We start from the raw sequence: 19,640 nt of genomic DNA, 5'->3' as shown, positions 1-19,640 counted from the left end.
GTCGGGCTGCAGCGCGTCCGCAGCGCGTTCGGAGAACAGGTGTGTTCCGACCTGGCTGCAGCACGCCCGGAAGGGGGAGGCCTTCAAGGATCGTTTACTTCTCCTGAGCCTTTGTTTCCTCCTCAGTAAGAAGGATGGGGTGCCTCAGAGCCCCAGTGAGGGTTAAAGGGATGAAGACGTGGTTCATGGGAAGGGCCCGAGGCACTTGGTGAACACGAGTGTCTTCATCCCTTTGCGAGTGGGCAGCAGGTCCTCCTTCCGCCTCTCATTGAACCCCTCGCGCTGAGGACTTCCCTTGAGGGGAAGGGTCCCCTTGAGGGCGATCCAGGACTGCCCTTGATCCCAGAAAAACAGGAGGGACTGATAAAAACGGGGTGAAACTTTGAGCTCAGTATTCAGTGTCGGCCTCGTTCCCCGAAACGCCCCGGCTAGGCCAACACTGCGGAGGTAGAGCACGTTCTGGGCGCTCAAGTTCTGGAGCATCGCCCAGGAGCCGCCTAGCCCGGGTGGCAGGTGAAGGCTGGGACAACTTCCCGGCACCCCTGGCCCGGGGCTGTCCACAGAACTCCCAGGTCAAAAGCGTCAGGATTTTGAAATCCAGCGGGCGCCCCACAGAGGAGCTGTTTCCTCGGGATTGCTCTTGGCTGCGGCCTCTCCTCTGACCTCACTCCGAGCGCAGTGTCAATCCTGTTCCCTGGCTGGGAAGCAGGCGGGGGCCCGGCCCTTCTTCACAGCCCTTGCAGCCCCCCAGCTGATGCGGCCTTGCTGGGCCCGACATTCAGCGGCTCAGCGCCCTGCCTAGTGACTCCTCCATCCTCTCTGCTGCTCCTAGGCAGCCAGGGCAACTTTCTGCCTACACAGGGAAAGTCTTTCCCTGCCAGCTCATCTGGACAAAGAAATGGCCGTAGCCGACCTGAGGGTGGCCGTGGGACAGGGCACCTGGAAATCTTTCCCTTCTGTGTGGACCTTACACAGAGGGGAGCGCGAGGGCTCGATACCAAAGGTGGTGAAGGAGACTTGGCGGTGGGGCCAGGAGCCTCCATCTGCGCAGGGGGGCAGCGAGCCTCGCATCCTGAGCATCCTGAGTGCCGCAGCTGGACCAGGGCTGATAATGAGCCTCTGTGCCGGGGTCCCGGCGGCGTCCCTTCCACTGGCCAGCAACCCGATACCCCGTGGTTAAAGCTCTTCACCGTCACTCCCACATTGTGGCCAAATGACTCCTGAGTGGAGGCAGGCCTGGCCCCAGCACTGGGTGACATGGAAGGTCCTGGTTGCTGAGGCTGACGGAGGCAGTTTCAGCACCAAGACCCCACAATGAACTCCGTGTGGATAGGACACAAGGCCCAGAGACTTAGCTCAAGACCTCCGGTGAGTCGGGGCTTTTTCCCGTGACGACAGACGCCACTCGAGATCTTAGGAGAGGCATGTATTGTGCTACCAGGAAGGCCAACCAGACTAAGGGCCTCCAGAGAGCTTGGGGGGAGGAGCAGGCTGCGGGGGCCAGCAGAGGGGGCGTCACAGCTGGTGTAACAGAGGAGTGCAGCACGCACCTGGAGGGGCCTGGGGAAGTCAGCCCCTGCTGTACCAGCTGCTCCAATCGGGATTTCACTCAGATTTTCTGGGGCCTGTGCTGACAGGAGCAGCCCTGGGCAAACAGTGACATGGGCTGGCTCAGCGTCTCCTTCCCATGTGCCCAACGCCCTATTATTCCAGACAGCCCCCTCCCAGCCAGCCCTGTTCCCCACCGATGAATCCATCTTCTCTCCTGCTGCAGGGCAGTTGAGGAAGCTTTTTAAAAGATCTGGTGTCCTCTGTACCCCTCCCCAGCTCAATCTCCACCTCCCCAAACCCTGGCTATTTGGTTCGAGGGTCCTGGAAAAAGTGGTCCCCTAATCCAAGGGAGACAAATCAGTCTCTGGCAGAAGCATTCCCTGCTAGGTAACTGAAGTCTCTTTTTTGGCTGGAGGAGTCAGAAAGCATGCTGTACTAACCTCGGCCCTGTGTTTATTTGCCCAGATAACACTGGCAAATTCTGAGCAAGGAGCTACGGCTGCCCTTGCAGTCATTTCCAGCCCAAACTGCATGATGGCATCTTTACTTCAGTGAAGGAAACCGGGTGCAGAGGCCTTGTGTCCCCACAGTTTCCCCTGTTCCTAGGAGAATGGAATTGCATTAAGGCAGGTGTGTGTGAGGTGAGTGCTCAACAGTTTTACAGCTGTGGGGGTCGGTGGGGCTCCAGAGAGTGGGGCCCTCAGAGCCAGGAGGTCCAGGAGGCTCCTCTGCATGTCAGCTGGGGCATGTCAGCTGGGGCACGCCTGTGCTCTAGTTTCCAAGAAATACAAGACTGATTTCCTCCTCACTTTTGCAGTGTGTTTTATGGGTTTAGTACCAGCTACAACATTTGGAAATTGATAGAAAACTTAAGAAAGGAATCAAGATGTAACAGCACAGAAATCTAATAAGGCTAATGGCCACGAGGGAACACGATAGGCAGTTATCTGGATTTGTATCCCAGGTCTGGAGGGCGGTGATTCTGGGCTAGGCCTTCCCCTCTTCCTCACTCCCTCTTCCACAGAGGACCCCTGCCCCACCACTAGCCCAGGACGGTGACTGCAGCAGAGAAAGGCAGGAAGGACCACTAAGGATGGCCCCTCACTCTCCAGGGTCGCTGCTTCTGGGGACAACGGTGTCCAATCCAATCCGTTTCCATCTAAGAGTGTGCTTTTAAAAACATGATCCATGGGCAGAAACTCTGCTAGTGTAGATTTCCCAGGCACCACCATCTGTAGGATCTAAAGAAGCAAAAGAAGGACATTCAGTGTGAGTCTCACCCCGGGCATCCCTCTGCCCTTGCCCCCAGTACCTATTTCTTGTCTGAGGTAAGGCTATGCGGAGGGGCCCTCCTGCCCGCATTAGGAGCCTGCCCAGCTCCAAGCCTGGACCTCTGAGCCGCCTGTGCCCAATGTCACAGGAGCCAGGGGATGTGGGCAGGGTCCCCATGATGGTTCTGCCTGACAGAAGAGCAGGCTGGACAGTCTGGACAGTGAAGAGAGACTCCACAGAGTGCCACAGCGACATAAAATCTTATACTCAATTATCTTCTTTCACCTTCAATTTGCAGTCAAGATCTTTAAAGGTCCTCATCTGCAGCATCACTGTCATTCATTCCATGCATCATTTTATAGTGCGTGATAGTGCAGAAGAGGAAACCTCACTGATCCCTCCTTTTCCTTCCTACCTGCCCTTTGCTCTCTAGTTCAGCCCTTTGAAGACAACCCACGTCACCCTCAAATCCATACTTCAGCCCTGTGTAGCGGGTATCCCAACTTAGGATTGGGAGCTATGCATTTGTTGTGCACAGTCTCTTGGTACCACATTTCCACAGTTTATCACAGACCTCTCTCGAGGGTCAGAGGGGCCTTGGGCCCAACTAACATGGCCACAGCTCCAGCCCCACCTGTGGGGCGAACATTCCCACTGGGATACACTGCAATGTTTCTGCAGACCACACTGCATAGTCACCTGTAATGAGAGACAAGAAGTAATTATCTCTACCCGAGATCACTACCCAAATCTCAAGTAGACTGTGTGCTTCCTGTGAGCAAGGCACAATTTGAAGTACTAAAGATAGACCAGTGAACATAAACAAAAATCCCTTCCCTCATGATAAGCCTATTTACCAGGTCTATATACCCTATATAAGGTATTCCCTCCTTATCCACACAGAAACGGAGGCCCAAGGAACTTAAGTCACTTGGCCCAACCACACAATTAATGGATGGCATGATAAGGATTCAGAGTCAGGATTCCAACACAAATTCATTGAAACCCAAGAACCTTCTTCTTTTTTTTTTTTTTTTTTGAACCTTCTTCTAAGAATTATAACAACTCCTACTCCAACCCCAAACAAAAAAGTATTGTTATCTCTCTCTCTCTCGGAAACAATAGATAAATATTTAGAAGCTGTTAAACAAGGATTAGTAAATTTGACTATCTAAAAATTCAAACCTTTTATCAGAAACAAACTCAGACAAACTGGGGAAGTAATTGCAGTACTGACAACAAACAAAAAGCTATTTTCCTTCATTTATAGAATTCTCATTAAAAAAAAGGTATATAATGGGAAAATGGCCAATGAACATTCTAAAAAATATTGAAGCTTTCTTACAACAAAAAAGGGCAAATCCTTATTTTTCCTTATTAAAATGACAAAGATTTCAAAAAAAAGTTTGATAATATATGTATTGTAGGAATGTACTTTAGTACAACATCTTGAAGAACAATTTGGCACATTCTTTTTTTAAAGATTTTTATTTACTTGCTAGAGGGTGAGAGAGAGAGAGAGAGAGAAAGAGAATGTATCCGTGGCTGCGCTTCCCTGGCTGGTGGAAAGTCCTTCCTCACGGTCCTCCAGGCTGCGCAGGCTTGTCTGTGCTGAGGGCTGTGCGTGTGCGTGTGCGCGTGTGCGTGTGTGTGGAGGGGTCCTGAGGCCGAGCTGAGGGAGAAGCAGGAGGAATGGTAACAAAATCAGGCTGGAGGGAAGGAAACAGGGGAGACTGGAAGGTGAGGTAGAAAGCCAAGGCAGGGAGAGGAGGGGCGGGGGGGAGAGGGAGGAGCTGGTGGAGGAGCGGCTGGAGCAGGAGGAGGAGCAGGAGCAGAGCCTCAGAGCAAGAGCAGGAGGAGGAGCAGGAGCAGGAGCCTCAGAGCTGCGATCCTAGGGGGGGACCCAGGTGGGGCGGGGCGGGGCGGCGAGGCCGTGACGTCACGAGGGGCGTGTCGGATGCAAACGAGGCCCCGGCGGGCTGCGGCTCCCGGCGCTGGACTCCCCCGGGCGGTGGCGGCGGCAGCGCCCTCGCTCGCACTGTGTTCGGGAGAGTTGTGTGGGGGCTGAGGATGCTCGGGACAGGAGTGGGTGCGGAGGGTTTTGGGGTGTCGGCCGGGTGAGCGTGTGTGTAAGGTGAAGGCGCGCGGGGCTGCCGCGGGGCGGGGCGGTGCGGGCCATACTTACCTGGCGGCGGACACAGCACGATCCCGCAGGTGGTTCTCCCGGGGCGAGGCTCGGCCGTTGCACTCGGCCGTGCTGACCCCTGCGGTTTCCCAGCGCGGGAGACTCGGCTGCGCAATTTCTGGTAGTGGGGCCTGCGCGCGCTCGCCTCGGCCGGCGGGTTTAAGAGCAGATGACGGTATTTTGTTTCGGAATTTTTTTTGGCTTTTTCGTGAGTGTAAAGCAGGACTCTGGACTCGTTTGTTGCGTTCTTATTGGGTCTACCCGTGGGTGGCCCCTGTGTGCACGCAAACCCATCTTTGCTTCTCCGGTGGTTTAGTTAACAAGCTCTGGTTTCCTTTTTTTTTTTTTTTTTTTTTAACATTTTGTTCGTGAGTGGTCAGCAGAGAAGGGGGGGAGGCAGAGACACAGGTGGAGGAAGGAACCTCCATGCAGGGAGCCCGACAGGGACTCGATCCCGGGTCTCCAGGGTCACGCCCTGGGCTGAAGGCGGCGCTAAACCGCTGACCCACCCGGGCTGCCCCTTGACCCGCGTTTATTTTATTTTATTTTTATTTTTTTTAAATTTTTATTTATTTATGATAGTCACAGAGAGAAAGAGAGAGAGGCAGGCTCCATGCACCGGGAGCTGGATGTGGGATTCGATCCCGGGTCTCCAGGGTCACGCCCTGGGCTGAAGGCGGCGCTAAACCGCTGACCCACCCGGGCAGCCCCTTGACCCGCGTTTAAAGAAGCACGTCTGTCCACTCGCGAAGGATCCCCCCCGCCACACACACACACACTTTTAGATAGAATTTACATATCGTCAACACCTGTTCAGTACCACCTGGTTGTTCAGACGCTTTTCTCACCCACCCACGTTCCCTTCAGCGGCTCTCAAGACCCTCCGTTCTCAAGTTCCCCCCTCGGCCCCCAGCCACTTGGCTCTGCTTCCTGTCTCTACACATTGTCCTCGGCTGGACGTTTTATGTTAACCGAGTAGGACAGCACGTAGTCATTGGTGACTGGCTCCTGAACTTAGCGTGCTTTGAGGTTATTCCATGCTGGAGCTTCATCAGATTTCTCTGCCTTTTCTTATTGCTTATTAGAATTCCACGTGACTCCTAGGCCACGCTTTGGCCATTCACCACTTGACAGACCTTTGTGCTGTTTGCCAGGTTTTTTCCTAATGTCGGGAATGCTGCCCTGAACATTTCTGTAGGACTCCTGAGTGGAAGTATGTTTTTACTTCTCTCAGCTAGGTTTCTAGCCGTGGGATTGCTGGATCCTATGGGAAGCTTTTGCTTAACTTTTAAGGAACCCTCAAAGTGGTTTCCAACGTGGCTCTTGTACGTTATGTTCTCAGCAATAGAGGAGGCTCCCATGCTCCACATCCTCAGCAACGCTCGGTGGTGTCTTTTGAACACAATCTCACTAGCTGGTGTAAAATGGTACCTGGTCTTAGCTGCATTTCCAATTTACCAACATAGAGTATAACACCCAGTGCTCATCCCATCAAGTGCCCTCCTTAGGGCCCGTCACCCAGTTACCCCATCCCCCCACCCACCTCCCTTTCCACAACCCTTTGTTTCCCAGAGTTAGGAGTCTCTCACGGTTTGTCTTCCTCTGATGGCACAGCTGGAGTCCAGGATCAGGGCCAGTGCCTTCCACCTCTGCCGCTGGCAGTTCCTCTGGACTCCACAAGGTGGCAGATGACTTAAGGGAGGAAACCTCCAGGTGGCACAAGGAGACCGGGGGGCAGCAAGCAAGATGGGGGGACCAGCTCTCTGGAGATTCTGGGAGCAAGTGAGGGCTGCAGGACACACGAAAGCAGTTGGCAGGATCTGGATGGATCTTAAGTAGGCTTGGTCCCTGGGTAGGCTCTACCCACCAACCTTTAGGTTAACCTTTGAGGCTTCCTCCTGCACTAGCTTGAGGCTCCCACCGCACTGCCCCTTCCCATCAGCAGACAGAAAAGTGCCTGTGGCACCATTAACCTTCTCCTCTGTCTAACTAGGGGAGTTTGGGATGGGTTTTGGGGGGCTCTACCCCTTTCTGGCCACCTCTCTTGGGGCAACTACTTGGGGATGAGCCATCCCTGCAGGGACCTAGAAGGGGCCCCGTGTCCTTCAAATTGGAGCTGGGCTCGCAGAGAAGAAGGGCTCCCGCTGATCTGTATTTCCCTGGCCTAGGCTGAGCATCCTGCGCCAGGACTGAGGGGCTGAGCTGACCTAAAACAGAGAACCTCCTTAGGTGGCCTGTGGTGGTGGTGAGGAGAGAGGTAGGGCAAAGAATTCTACACTCTGTCAAAACATCTTCGAGTGAAGATTTTTAAAAATAGTTGTTAAGAGGGTAGATCTCATATTATCTACTTGGTGGTATAGTTAATAACTGCATGTGGCGAGGGTAGCTACACCTCTAGAGACCATAACATAATTCATGGAGTTCTCCAGTCACTGTGTTGTGAAATTGATGTTACATTTGTATCAACTAGAAATCAATTTTAAAAACCTGAAGGTGACGGGAAACATTTGAAGAGGCAGCAATAAAAGTATACTTGACTGTGGAACAACAGGAGTTAGAATTGATTTGAACAACGTGCGTTCAATTTGAAGTGAACATACGTCCACTTCTACATATAATTTTTTGAATAAATACAGTATAGTACTGTAAATGTATTTTCTCTTAGGATTTTCTCAATGACAGTTACTATCACTGAATCAAATGAATAAACTATGATACAAATAACATGCAAAATATATGTTAATCAACTCTTTTTTTTTTTTACATGTAAGGCGTCAGTAGGCTATGAGCAGATAAGTCTTTGTGGAGTCAAAAGTAATACACAGATTTTAATTGTGGGAATCTGTACCCCTAACCCCCAGGATTTTCAAGGGTCCGCTGGTATCTGTATTTGCAGATGACATGCTCCTATAGTGAGAAAAAATACCAAATACTGACGCGGCCCAACTCCATAACCTAATTCTACAGAGTGTCAGGATACAGGACACACCACATTGCTAGTGTTTCTACACACAAGCAATGAACAATCAGAAAAGGAAATTACGAAAACCGTTCCATTTACAATAGCGTCCACCAGAATAAAGTATCTAGGAATAATTGATTCAAGGAGAACAAAATCTGTACACTGAAAACGACACAACGTTGCTGCAAGAGATTCAAGAAGACCTAAAGAGTGGAAAGACAGGGTCCCTGGGTGGTGCAGCGGTTTGGCGCCTGCCTTTGGCCCAGGACGCGATCCTGGAGACCCGGGATCGAATCCCACATCGGGCTCCCGGTGCATGGAGCCTGCTTCTCCCTCTGCCTATGTCTCTGCCTCTCTCTCTCTCTCTGTGACTATCATAAATAAATAAAAAAAGTTAAAAAAAAAAAAAAAGAGTGGAAAGACATGCTGCGCTCCCGGGTGGGAAGCAAGGTGTACGTGGTTAAGATGGCAATACCGCGACCCGCAGATTCCCATAGGATTGCTATCAAACATTTTCCTTCTGCCTCCTCGAATCGCATTCAGCCCTTGCTATACAAGTCCTTTCAGACTCTGTGGTTCTCATCTCTTAACGTGAGATTGGATCATTTTCACATTTTCCATATATCTGCTGAATATTTTGAACCAAAGGAATGAATGCACTTGTAACAAACAAACACTTTCTAGTCCTGCTCTGGTGGTTCTCACATCTGTGTCAGCTTTGGGTTGTTTTCAGAGGATTGATCCTGAAAGGGGGCCGTAGCCTGCGAGAGTGCCAGGCCCTGGTCCTATGATTGTCCTCAGAGGTGCTGTCGTCGTGTCTCAGGGAGGACCCTGTTGCACGCCGCAGGCCCCTCCACAGCTCTTCCATGGTTCCTTTCCGCAGTTCTATCCTCCCCGGATGCTGTCCTGGGGTCTCTCAGCTCAGAGTCCTAAACTCCAAGGTGTCCACAGGGCTCCTCTTCCAACGCCACCCCTGCTGGCTTGGATAAGATCTGGAGGCAGTGCCTTGGAGCAGCTGTAGGGCTCAGGTCACCTGTGTCTCCATATCTCCAGGAGTACTATCCTCTTTGCCTGACCCGGTATTTTTGGAAATAAATCTGCATTTCGTGCATCTTGTGTGCTTCTGTCCTGTTTTGTTTTGTTGTTTCAGGCAAGAGAGTGAACAAGTCCTGTAAGTCCTTTTTGGTGTGGCTCCTATGTTAACTTCAAATTTGGAAAACCTCTATGTCGATCCTGAATAGAGAGAGAGACCTTGCAGAGTAGAGGCCCAGCTCCTGTGAAAGCATAAAGCCAGAAACCGCTTAAAACCCTTAAAGCTTGGATTTAGGAAGCAAGGCTCACACGGCTGTAAGGACGGTTTAAGCTTCAGACCCAGAGTGGAGAGGGCAAAACGCGCCTTGCTTAAGAGCTAACCTGCTGTTTGTGAAATTTCTGTGGTGTCCAACCCAGTGAATATTTGCGAATGGACACAGGTGCGTCTTTATGAGCCCTGAAGGGGCGCCTGGCGGCCCGTCTCCATCAGGTGAGCTGAGTCCGGAGCCCCACCTTCGGAGCGGAGACTACTTAAAACGGTCTTATACACGTAAAGCTGCCAAGCTCGCCCGTCTCCATTCCCCCAAGGGCCCTCCGAGGAAGGCTCTACGGGTAGGGCAGGAAGGGCCCATCCTAAGGAGCGGTAGAGCCTGGAGCTTGGGGGAGGTCCCGCAGGGTGCCGGGTGGGTGGGGCTGGGAGGAAGCGGGGAGGAAAGAAACGGAGGACGCAGACGTGTGCTCTGCAAAGCTGCGGGGACTGAAGAAAGCACCTTTGCCAGGCGGCGGGACTGCGAGCCCCGTAGGGAGACGCAGGCAGAGGTGCGGGGAGCTCCGGGGCGCGGCGTCCCCGCTCCAGGAAGGAGCCCAGGGAGAGCGGAAAAGCCAAGCTCCGCCTCCAGGTCGCAGGTAGGAGCCGCCCAGAGCCTCCGTAGAAAAGGAAAAAGCTGAGCTTATCACCTAAACAGGCCTCAGGGGCAGAAACGTCTTCGCCACTGGAAAGCTGTCGCCACGGAAAAGTACCAGGAGAAAGTAAAGAGCCGCACCTTCCCTTAGACCCGCCGGCCGGGGCGAGCGCGCGCAGGCCCCACTAGCACAACTGCGCAGCCGAGTCCCCCGCGCGGGGACACCGCAGGGGTCAGCACGGCCCGCGTGCAACGGCCGAGCCTCGCCCGGGAGAACCACCTGCGGGGCCGTGGGGTCTCCCCCGCCCCGCGGCAGCCCCGCGCGCCTCCACCTTACACACACACGCTCACCCGGCCGACACCCCAAAACCCTCCGCACCCACTCCTGTCCCGAGCATCCTCAGCCCCCACACAACTCTCCCGAACACAGTGCGAGCGAGGGCGCTGCCGCCGCCACCGCCCCGGGGAGTCCAGCGCCGGGAGCCGCAGCCCGCCGGGGCCTCGTTTGCATCCGACACGCCCCTCTTGACGTCACGGCCTCGCCGCCCCGCCCCGCCCCGCCCCACCTGGGTCCCCCCCTAGGATCGCAGCTCTGAGGCTCCTGCTCCTGCTCCTGCTCTGAGGCTCCTGCTCCTGCTCCTCCTCCTGCTCCTGCTCTGAGGCTCCTGCTCCTGCTCTGAGGCTCCTGCTCCTGCTCCTGCTCTTCCTCCTGCTCCTGCTCTGAGGCTCCTGCTCCTGCTCCTGCTCCTGCTCCTCCTCCTGCTCCTGCTCTGAGGCTCCTGCTCCTGCTCTGAGGCTCCTGCTCCTGCTCCTGCTCCTCCTCCTGCTCCTGCTCCTCCTCCTGCTCCTGCTCCTCCTCCTGCTCCAGCCGCTCCTCCACCAGCTCCTCCCTCTCCCCCCCTCCTCCTCCTCCTCTCCCTGCCTTGGCTTTCTTCCTCACCTTCCAGTCTCCCCTGTTTCCTTCCCTCCAGCCTGATTTTGTTACCATTCCTCCTGCTTCTCCCTCAGCTCGGCCTCAGGACCCCTCCACACACACGCGCACGCGCACACGCACACGCACAGCCCTCAGCACAGACAAGCCTGCGCAGCCTGGAGGACCGTGAGGAAGGACTTTCCACCAGCCAGGGAAGCGCCGCCGCGGATACCTGCTCTCTCTCTCTCTCTCTGTCCAGAACCTGGTTTGGAGGAGACGGACTGCGATGCCTGCACCTGAGGACCTCAGCCTCCGTGCCAGCTGCCCACCCACCCCACCGCTCCCGGCAGGGACACCCCCGGGGTGGGGCCGACGTCAGGAACCTCTGGGCCCTCGGGCTGACACCTGGCCCCCAGGTCCCCCAGGCTGAAAACACCCAGGTGCCTGCCGGTTCCCCGGGTGGGATCCGGGGAGGGAGTGCGCCCCCTCGTGGCCGCCCGGGGAGGCGCACAAGGGTCCCCCTGCTTGAGAGGCAAGGGCAGGGCCAAGGGCACCATCCCTTCTGCTCCCTGGGACCAGACTCACAGTTCAGAGCAGCGGGGAGTGGGGTCCCAGGCGCCCCTTCTGCCACCGCCTTCCCTCCATCCCTCCCTCCACCGCTGGGCGCGTCCCCTTGGATGCGACTTCTGCGATCAAATCAGCCTCCCAGGGAAAAAGCCAGGTCTGGGAAACGGGGCAAAGCCGCGCCTCTGAAGAGACGAGTACTTGGGCAACCTTATGGTCATCCGTGGAGCGCCCTAGGGTTCTGATCTGCCTTGTTCCCATTGCGCCTTGAGGCGTGTTTTACTTTTACCGAATTGTTGAAATCACAAAGGATTGGGGGGTAGGGGGCGTCCACTAGTCACCTCAGTGAATAGGGTGGTGGTGGGCACAGGAATGCCCCCTGCCTAGGAGGTCCCCACGCTGATGCCGGGAACCTGTGACCGTGGTGTTCCATCACACAGCGCGAGGGCCCCTGCAGAGGTGCTGACGGTAAGCACCTTGAGATGGGGAGATGACCCTGCCTGGTTATCCAGCCAGCCCCCTGGAATGACAGGGGCCCTTCAACAGGAAGAGGCCAAATAGGAGGTCGGGGGGATGCTGTGTGAGGAGGACTCTGCCTGCTGTTGCTGGGGCCGAGGATGGGGGCGGGGGAGGGGGGGCTCTCAAAGCTGCAGCAGGCAAAGGGACACACTGTCTGGAAACCTAAAAAAGAGAAACCGCCAGGTATTTTACCAGCAAAACTGGGATCTGTGGGAATCTTAAGGGAAAGGCAATCTGGGATGAACAAGTTGTGGCCAGATCATAGGCAAGTCCTGAGAACAAATAGGAGGGAAGCTCTTCTTTCTGGCTGAAAGGGCTCAGTTTGGAAGGCTGTTCTAAAAGTCAGAGGGGGGAACTGTGCATTGGAAGTGGGCTGACATCTCCCTGGGGAAACAAGGCTGGCGTTTCTTACTGTGGCTGGGTCAGCAGAGGCCTAACCATGTGAAATGTCAAGCCTGTCTAAGGTCAGATCCGTCTGTTCCCCTTGGGGCTGCAGTGCCCTAGGAGGTCAGGGGGGTGCAGGAGCTCCCCTGTCAAAACCTCCGGACTGCATCTTAGTAAGGTTTCAGTTTCACTGTCTCCCAGAGCCTCCAGGAGGGAAGATGACCATGTTGACATCTTGAATTCAGTCCAGTTGATCTGTGTTGGGACTTTGCACCCTCAGATCTATAAGATAAAAATTGTGTGTTGTTTTAAGCTGCTGTGTTTATGCCGACTCGGTAACACATCAGCAGAGAACCAATGAAAGCGTCTGGCTCATTGACTTCAAGGATAATGAGATCTTCGGAATGTGGTGATGAATTCTGTACAGATTCTGCAGGTGGTCTGAAGTCAACAGGTCAGTGCTAGTTTGAAGTGTTTACCCGTTAACTTTAGGTACCAGCTGATGTGACATGGGCAAGGAGCAAAAGTTCAAGAAAGAATTGATGAAGCTTTTTCAGTGCAAAAAGATGGTTTTATTAAAGCTCTGGGCCGGACCCGAGGGCAGGTTCCTTGCCCACTGATTGTGAGGAGCCATTGATTCTATACTTTCGGGGGAGGGGTGGGGACGCCAGTTTAGAGATAAAGATGTTTCCCTAGGGACTTTTAGGTGTTAAAGGAGACTTCCCCAATCCTGGAGGTCAAGCTGTTGTTTAGCTAGGGTTGCCTTTTGCTTCTAGCAAAGCATTGCTATTAAGGCATTTGGGAATTCCTAGAGGAAGATCATGCACTGCCTCTCTCAAGTATGTATCAATGGGCTGTGGATTCTAAGGTAATTTCACCTTATCTACATTTCTTTTGCCTTTGTTTTCCTCATCCCCTGCCATCTTTTTTCTTGCCATTCTTTCCTGTGAGATTCCCAGTCTGTTCCCTGCCCCTGGCTCAGCAAGGTTCTTATGTGACTTTTGCAGAGTGAGAACCATTGGTGATCACACAGAAAGATTTTTTTAATTTTTAAGAATGGGCTCTGTTACTTTCACAGGGAGGGGTAGGACAACTTACAAAGAGGGAGATATGGGCAGCCCCGGTGGTGCAGTGGTTAGCGCCACCTGCAGCTCAGGGTGTGATCCTGGAGACCCTCCCTGCATGGTGCCTGCTTCTCCCTCTGCCTGTGTCTCTGCCTCTCTCTCTAGCTGTCTCTATGAATATGAATAAATAAATAAAATATTTTTAAAAAAACAAAGAGGGAGATATTAGAGAATCATCCTCTCACACGTAAATGTTTGTTGCAACAAGTTCTCTTCCGGCACGGAACTACTTTTCAACATCTCCCAAAGGGTGACATGCAAGAATGGGCTTTAGGGCTTTTCCCCACACTGATCTGTGACTGGATCCTGAGCAGAGCTGAGATTTATATGACATCATAAGTCATTGCTTTCCTAAATGGTATGGACATCAAATGAATTTTCCAGAAGCAATATCTGAGTTCTCCATGGATTACTAATCACAGCATCCATGCGCGCCAGCCCTGGCAGCACAGGGATGTAGGAGGACCTGCTGGGACGCTCAAATTACCACAGGGCAACGTGAGCTCCCACTTGGTGTCTCTGTCTTTCAAGTTAGTGACTTTCATCCTGTGGAGGCCGAGAAAATTAAGGCCATTGCACTTGAAGTTCAGTGTTAGCACAAGTACAGCCATCCCAGGCTCCTGTGAATAAGAGCTGAAGTTTACATTATTCAGTTACAGAAAGAAAACGGCTTACAGCTTAACGCCCTTGAAAGCCACATATCAGAATGTAAACAGAACTTGAGAAATTCCTCCCCATCCCCCCTTCCGGAGGTCCCCTAGACCAGCCCATAAAACTAAGCTGAAACCTCAGGGCGTGATCCTGGAGTCCTGGGATCGAGTCCCACGTCGGGCTCCCTGCATGGAGCCTGATTCTCCCCCTGCTTGTGTCTCTGCCTCTCTCTCTCTGTCGCCCATGAAAAAATGAATAAAATCTTAAAAAAAAAAAAAAAAAAAACTAAGCTGAAACCCAGCTCGGGGTCCAAGTCCCTGCTCCGCTGTGTCGGGTATACTTGGACCCAAGCTCGAGCTTATAAATAAACTCTCGTGTGTTTGCATTGGTGTCGGCTCCTTGGTGGTTTCTCGGGTACGTAATCTTGGGCACAACATTTGGGGGCTCCTCTGGGATCCGAGAGTACTCCAGGACCCCATCCGGAGGGTTTCACGCGTGGTGAGTGCACTCAACTTTTTCCACCTTTTGTGCACATATTCTCTGAGAGCTCTAAACTGTACTTTTACCTGTAGGAATTCCAATCTGTATTGGGTCGGCATCGGCTTAGGTGGACGCGCTGGTGGGCCGTGGACCGGGGGTCTTGAGGAGACGTCCCTTGCCCCTGCCCGGAGGATGGGGTCCTTGTCTGTAAGGAGGGCCGGCTGCCAGCCCTTCGGATTACTTTCTGTTTTGTCTCTGCACTGGAACGTTTGTCTGTTACTGTGCCTTTGTTAACTGTCAGAACTGTTTACATAAGGAGAGGGAAATTTCAAACTTACTGCATGTCAGAATGGCCAACCTTTGGCGTGGATGGCCCCGAGAAGGAACTTTCCACCTACCTAGAATCTTACAGGTTAAGGCCGTGATCTTCAGGGACAAACCGGACGGCCACCCTGACCAGGTGCCCTACATCTTGGTCTGGCAGGACATGATCGAGAATTCCCCTCCTTGGCTAAAACTATCTTTACCCCCCAAAGCGCACAACTCAGCTGAAGGTAAGGAGAGACTCCGGGTCCACCGCCAGACTCTAGGGGCAGGTCTCCAGGCTGCCGCGCAAGCCGACCAATCTGGCCGAAGTATGGTTATGCAAGACAGGGTAAGGACGAGAGTCCAGCAGCCTTCTTAGAATACTAGGAGAAGAGCTTGCAGGACTTATAGTAGCAGAAAGAGTCTATAATAATAAAGTCCAGAAGAGCAGCAAACCAAACTAAGTGACCGGCAGACCTGAAACCTGGCCAAGATCCTGCTGGCCACAACCATGGATGACCCACAGGAAAGACAGAGACACCTCAAGAAGCTGGTTTCAGGGACAGGTAAGGAGGATGGCCCTGGTCCCCGTCGGGAGTGCCCCAAACTGAACAAAAACCAATGTGCTTATTGCAAAGAAGAGGGCCACTGGGTGAAAGATGGCCCTAACAAAAGATCTAAGGCCCCTGCCAAAATCTTGGAAATGGAGGATCTGGACGATTAGGGGAGTCGGGGTTCAGCACCCCTCCCCGAGCCCAGAGTAACTCTTAGACTGGAGGGGGGCAACCTATTGAATTGCTAGTGGACCCTGGGGCACAACATTCGGTTTTATTATAGCCCCAAGGGAAATTGGCAAACAAGACTTCATGGGTGCAAGGGGCCACGGGCACCAAACAGTACTCATGGACTACCCGAAGAACTGTGGCTCTCGGCATGGGCCGGGTATCCCACTCCTTCATGGTCATTCCTGAGTGTCCCTACCTTGTTGTTAGGTCAGGATTACTCACCAAGATGGGGACACAAATTTGCTTCCACCCCGAAGGGGCAAAAATCCTAAACTAGGGCGGGCACCCTATTCAGACAAACCTCTCTCCACCCTCAGCCCCAATGACTGACACTGACCGTTGGCTGCAGGAATTTCCCCAAGCATGGGCAGAAGCTGGGGGAACTGGGCTGGCCCGGCACCGACTGGCCATATACATAGAACTAAAGATGGGGGCAGACCCTGTCAGGGGCTGCCAATACCCCATGCCTCTCGTCTCCCTAACCCAGACTGGGACCCCCCTCTGCATGACTGTCAAGAAATTTTGGCACAGGTGCACGGAATCAGAGCTGATCTCCAGGACCAGCCACTGCCGAACGCGGACACCACCTGGTACATGGACGGCAGCAGTTTCATCCAAGAAGGACTCAGATTTGTGGGGGCAGCTGTAACCATGGAAATGGAGACCTGATCAGGGGCAGCAACCCTGCGACCCTGCCTGACACCCCCAACTATACTGATGCGGACTTACAGTGGATCAAACGCTTGCCTATGACCCAGTGCTTGCGTGGCTGGTGGAGGGCCGCAGACTCCTGCATCATCCTGCCAGAGGATCTAGGACTGCGAGCCCTATCCCAAATGCATCGGAGCACTCACATGGGGACACGGAAGATGGAAGACCTCATACGACATGCAAAGATCACTATTAAAGACTCTCGAGCAAAGATCGAGCAGATTGTGGCGAGCTGCCACGCATGCCAGTTAACTAATGCCACTGCCCATGGATCTAACCCAGGCACCCGGCTCCGGGGGGACCACCCAGGAGCCTACTGGGAAGTGGACTTCACTGAGGTGAAACCTGGAAAATACGGATACAGGTATTTACTAGTGTTTGTAGATACTTTATCAGGATGGACAGAGGCATTTCCCACCAAACATGAAACAGCACAGACCATGACCAAGAAACTGCTGGAAGACGTCTTACCGAGGTATGGTTTTCCTGTTAAGATTGGATCAGACAGAAGATGGCGGAAGAGTAGGGTCTCCAAATCACCTGTCTCCACCAAACTACCTAGAAAACCTTCAAATTATCCTGAAAATCTATGAATTCGGCCTGAGATTTAAAGAGAGACCAGCTGGAATGCAACAGTGAGAAGAGTTCGTGCTTCTATCAAGGTAGGAAGACGGGGAAAAAGAAATAAAGGAACAAAGGCCTCCAAGGGTGAGGGGCCCCGCGAGGAGCCGGGCTGAGGCCGGGGCGAGTGTCCCCAGGACAGGAGAGCCCCGTCCCGGAGGAGCAGGAGCTGCACCGACCTTCCCGGGCGGAAAGGGGCTCGCGGGGAGGTGGAGCAGGACACAGGAGGGAGCAGATGCCCTCGGGCTCCCCGGGACAGTAACAGCAACTGCGCGCCCAGGAGAGTGCGCCGAGCTCCCTAAGGGCTGCAGCGCGCTCGGCGGGACCCGGAGCAGCTCGGAGGGGCTCGGGCGGCGGCTCCGCGGAGGGGGCTGCGCGGCCCCGGGAGCAGCTCGGCCGGGCTCGGGCAGAGGAAGAGGCTCCGTGCGGAGGGGGCTGCGCGGTTCCAGGAGCAGCTCGGAGGGGCTCGGGCGGCGGCTCCGCGGAGGGGGCTGCGCGGCCCGGGAGCGCGAATCCAACAGCGCAGGCTCCGGAGCACAGGGCGCCGGGACACAGCCCAGGATCCAGCCTCCCCCCGGGACAGGCAGAGGCCGGGAGGGCCCCGGACAGCAAGGACGCTCCTGCCCCAGCTGAGCAGATCAGCGGCCCCGCCCGGAGCCTCCAGGCCCTGCAGACGGAGTTCCTGCCGGAGCTGAATCCAGGGCTGCAGAGCTGCCCCGCCACTGGGGCTGTTCCTCCTGCGGCCTCACGGGGTAAACAACCCCCACCGAGCCCTGCACCAGGCAGGGGCACAGCAGCTCCCCCAACTGCTGACACCTGAGAATCAGCACAACAGGCCCCTCCCCCAGAACACCAGCTAGACGGACAACTTCCAGGAGAAGCCAAGGGACTTAAAGACTTAAAGAACACAGAATCAGAAGATACTCCCCTGTGGTTCCCTTTTTTTTTTTTTTCTTTTTTTTTTTTTTTTTGGTTTTTTGTTTTGTTTTGTTTTGTTTTTTTGTTTTTTTTTTTGTTTTGTTTTGTTTTGCTTTTTGATTTGTTTCCTTCCCCCACCCCCCCTTTTTTTCTCCTTTCTTTTTCTTTCTCTTTTTCTTCTTTTTTTTTCTTTCGTTTTTTTTTTCTCTTCCCCTTTTTTTCTCTTTCTCTTTTCTTTCCTTCTTTCTCTCCTCTCTTTTTCTCTTTTTCCCAATACAACTTGCTTTTGGCCACTCTGCACTGAGCAAAATGACTAGAAGGAAAACCTCACCTCAAAAGAAAGAATCAGAAACAGTCCTCTCTCCCACAGAGTTACAAAATCTGGATTACAATTCAATGTCAGAAAGCCAATTCAGAAGCACTATTATACAGCTACTGGTGGCTCTAGAAAAAAGCATAAAGGACTCAAGAGACTTCATGACTGCAGAATTTAGAGCTAATCAGGCAGAAATTAAAAATCAATTGAATGAGATGCAATCCAAACTAGAAGTCCTAACGACGAGGGTTAACGAGGTGGAAGAACGGGTGAGTGACATAGAAGACAAGTTGATAGCAAAGAGGGAAACTGAGGAAAAAAGAGACAAACAATTAAAAGACCATGAAGATAGATTAAGGGAAATAAACGACAGCCTGAGGAAGAAAAACCTACGTTTAATTGGGGTTCCCGAGGGCGCCGAAAGGGACAGAGGGCCAGAATATGTATTTGAACAAATTCTAGCTGAAAACTTTCCTCATCTGGGAAGGGAAACAGGCATTCAGATCCAGGAAATAGAGAGATCCCCCCCCCTAAAATCAATAAAAACCGTTCAACACCTCGACATTTAATTGTGAAGCTTGCAAATTCCAAAGATAAGGAGAAGATCCTTAAAGCAGCAAGAGACAAGAAATCCCTGACTTTTATGGGGAGGAGTATTAGGGTAACAGCAGACCTCTCCACAGAGACCTGGCAGGCCAGAAAGGGCTGGCAGGATATATTCAGGGTCCTAAATGAAAAGAACATGCAACCAAGAATACTTTATCCAGCAAGGCTCTCATTCAAAATGGAAGGAGAGATAAAGAGCTTCCAAGACAGACAGCAACTAAAAGAATATGTGACCTCCAAACCAGCTCTGCAAGAAATTTTAAGGGGGACTCTTAAAATTCCCCTTTAAGAAGAAGTTCAGTGGAACAGTCCACAAAAACAAAGACTGAATAGATATCATGATGACACTAAACTCATATCGCTCAATAGTAACTCTGAATGTGAACGGGCTTAATGACCCCATCAAAAGGCGCAGGGTGTCAGACTGGATAAAAAAGCAGGACCCATCTATTTGCTGTCTACAAGAGACTCATTTTAGACAGAAGGACACCTACAGCCTGAAAATAAAAGGTTGGAGAACCATTTACCATTCGAATGGTCCTCAAAAGAAAGCAGGGGTAGCCATCCTTATATCAGATAAACTAAAATTTACCCCAAAGACTGTAGTGAGAGATGAAGAGGGACACTATATCATACTTAAAGGATCTATTCAACAAGAGGACTTAACAATCCTCAATATATATGCCCCGAATGTGGGAGCTGCCAAATATATAAATCAATTATTAACCAAAGTGAAGAAATACTTAGATAATAATACACTTATACTTGGTGACTTCAATCTAGCTCTTTCTATACTCGATAGGTCTTCTAAGCACAACATCTCCAAAGAAACGAGAGC

General features: G+C 52.8%; 1 protein-coding gene, 2 long non-coding RNA genes, 1 other non-coding gene and 1 pseudogene across 5 annotated transcripts in view; 1 reads left to right on the top strand and 4 right to left on the bottom strand.

Moving 5' to 3' along the window:
- LOC112664092 (phosphodiesterase 4D interacting protein) overlaps positions 1 to 19,640 on the bottom strand; it is a 400,486-nt gene that overhangs the window by 152,080 nt on the left and 228,766 nt on the right. The gene's annotated exons all lie outside the window — the stretch shown is intronic.
- LOC125752741 (uncharacterized) lies at positions 2,357 to 4,003 on the bottom strand. The gene is made up of 2 exons (XR_007402899.1): positions 3,398 to 4,003; positions 2,357 to 2,792 (listed from the first exon to the last, which is right to left on the bottom strand). It is a non-coding gene; the product is annotated as an uncharacterized LOC125752741 (long non-coding RNA).
- LOC112665174 (U1 spliceosomal RNA) lies at positions 5,001 to 5,157 on the top strand. The gene has a single exon (XR_003140266.1). It is a non-coding gene; the product is annotated as a U1 spliceosomal RNA (small nuclear RNA).
- Positions 7,547 to 10,414, bottom strand: LOC112664091 (uncharacterized). Its single transcript, XR_003139498.3, has 2 exons — positions 9,960 to 10,414; positions 7,547 to 9,244 (listed from the first exon to the last, which is right to left on the bottom strand). It is a non-coding gene; the product is annotated as an uncharacterized LOC112664091 (long non-coding RNA).
- LOC112665137 (U1 spliceosomal RNA) lies at positions 10,066 to 10,211 on the bottom strand (annotated as a pseudogene).

This window comes from Canis lupus, chromosome 17 (assembly GCF_003254725.2).
Source record: "Canis lupus dingo isolate Sandy chromosome 17, ASM325472v2, whole genome shotgun sequence".
Classification (NCBI taxonomy): Eukaryota; Metazoa; Chordata; class Mammalia; order Carnivora; family Canidae; genus Canis; species Canis lupus.
Note: the sequence above shows the minus strand (reverse complement) of the source record. Positions and strands in the feature narration are given on the sequence as shown.